The following is a 2,463-nucleotide window of genomic DNA, read 5'->3' as shown; positions in this document are numbered from 1 at the left end:
TTTACAAGTAATTCAAATAAACTCTAATGTGGTGCCTACAACAGTTTAAGAAAGGGATCAAGTAAATCACAGACAAAACCAAAGAAAAACACAGAATACTAGATGAATTCAAGAAAACCGTACTAGAACAAATTGATAATAACAAATTAAATTAAAATTTATTAATCATACAAAAAGCAAATAGATATCTAGAAAACTAATACCAAGATGTCAGAAATATATAGCACATTGGAAGGGTAAACAGTGTATCTGCATTAATAGGAGACAGAATGGAAAATAAGAGAATTAAATATGTCTCTTCTACTAATATAGTAGAAGAAAAATAATAAAAAAATAACTAACTTTTAAAAGAAGAAACTTGAGCAGGCAGCCAAAAGCACTTGCTCCAGGCTCTTCAGCACTGTGGCTGCCATTGACCTTGCTTGAGTTCTGGGAGGCTCATCTGTGCCACTCGCGCCTCGCGCCCTCCAAATTCCCAAGCCGCCATCATGGTGAAGCTGGCCAAGGCCCATAAAAATCAAGGTGACACCAAGAAGATGGGCCCTCCTCCCACAGAGGTAGAAGATGACAGTGAGGATGAGGACGTGGCAGAGAAGTTGAAAAAGGAAGAAGCAGTGGAGAAGAGACGGGTATCATTGCACAGAAGAAAGGCAAGGAGAATGCCACCAAAAAGGTGATAATTTCTCCAATTAAAAAAAGATGGCAGTTGCCACCCCAGTCAGGAAAGCAGCTCTCAATCCCAGCAAAAAAAGTGGCCACCACGCCAGCCAAGAAGAGGGCCACACCAACCAAAGCAGAAGTGACACCTGGAAAAAACGGTGCTACTCTGGGAAAAGCCATGGTGGCCACCTTTTGGGAAAAGGGAGCTGTCCCACCAGTTAAGGTGTGAAGAACAGCAAGAATTCCAAGAAAGATGGGAGTGATGAGGAGGATGTGAAGAAGGAGTGAGGAAGACGACAACAAGGCTGAAGAGGAATTTGAATCGGTCATGATGAAATCAGCCATCGCCCCTGCCTCAGAGGATGAGGGATGATGAAGATGATGATGACGACGACGAAGAGGAGGATGACTCTTATGAAGAGGCTATGGAGATCGCACCAGCCAAAGGCAAGAAAGCGCCAGCCAAGGCAGTCCCTGAAAGCCAAAAATGTGGCTGAGGATGAGGACGATGACGACAAGGAAGAGGATGATCAGAACTATGAAAAGGAGCATGCAAAACCTGTAAACGCAGCACCTGGTAAACAGAAGAAGGGAATGGCCAAGCAGAAAGCTGCTCCCAACGCCCAGAAACAGAGAACAGAAGCGGGAGAGCCAACTACAGCTTTCGACCTCTTTACTGGAAAGCTGAACTGCACTAAATCTGCTCCTGATTTAAAAACTGCTCTCAGGGACCTTTTTGCTAAAAATGATCTTTCTGTGATGTACATCAGAACTATAATGACAAGGAAGTTTGGCTATGGGATTCTGCGTCTGCTGATAACTTGGGGGGGAAAAACCTCAAACTCACTGGCTTAAAAGTTTGGGGCAATGAGATTAAACAAGAGAGACCGAAGGGAAAGCACAATAAGAAAGGCTGAGATACCAGGACACTGTTGGCCAAAAATGTGCTTTACAAAGTCACTCAGGATGGACTTAAGGAAGCTTTTAAAAATTCTATTGAAATCAGATTAGTCAGCAAAAATGGGAAGAGTAAAGAGATTGTACATCTTGAGTTTAAGATAGAGAGTGAGAACGCCTTTGAGGAAAAGCAGGGGACAGAGATCAATGGCCAGTCCATATCCCTGTCCTACACTGTGGAGAAGGGTCCAAATTAAAACCATGGAGGTGGGAAGATCAGCCCCTGGAACAGTGAATCAAAAACTCTGGTTTTAAACAACCTCTCCTACAATACCATAGAAGAGATGCACATGCAGGAGGTGTTTGTGAAGGCAACTGCTGTCAAGATGCCCCAGACCCAGAACAGCAACTTTAAAGGGTGTACATTCATAGAATTTTCTCCATTTGAAGATACTAAAGACGCTTTAAGTTCTTGTAATAAAAGAGAAATTGAGGGCAGAGCAATCTGGTTGGAGTTGCAAGGAGCCAAGAGATCATCTAACCATACAGAGCCAGCTGTCCCAAACTCTGTCAAAGGTCTGTCTGTAGACACCCCCAAGGAGATCTTCAAGGAATCCTTCGATGACTCTGGGCAAGGACAGTCACTGACTGGGAAACCAGCTCTTCCAATGGGTTTGGCTTAGTGGACTTCAACTGTGAGGAAGATGCTAAAGCAGCCATAGAGGCCATGGAGGATGGCAAGATCATTGGCAGCAAAACGACCTTGGACTGGGCTTCAAAGGACAAGGTGGTGGCAGAGAGAGTTTGGAGGCCAAGTTGGCCACAGCAGAGGAGACTGCAGTAGATTCGTTGGCAGAATGGCAGTCAGGCTTTGGAGGGTGAGCCGGCTGCCATGGAGGCAGAGGA

General features: G+C 44.7%; 1 pseudogene; it reads left to right on the top strand.

Annotated features, from left to right (window-relative positions):
* The first annotated feature begins 488 nt into the window (after positions 1–488).
* Positions 489–2,401, top strand: LOC101639312 (annotated as a pseudogene).
* Positions 2,402–2,463: the final 62 nt, after the last annotated feature.

Source organism: Echinops telfairi, unplaced genomic scaffold (assembly GCF_000313985.2).
Source record: "Echinops telfairi isolate 266 unplaced genomic scaffold, ASM31398v2 ScPeMD7_7469;HRSCAF=8507_1, whole genome shotgun sequence".
NCBI classification, from domain to species: Eukaryota; Metazoa; Chordata; class Mammalia; order Afrosoricida; family Tenrecidae; genus Echinops; species Echinops telfairi.
Note: the sequence above shows the minus strand (reverse complement) of the source record. Positions and strands in the feature narration are given on the sequence as shown.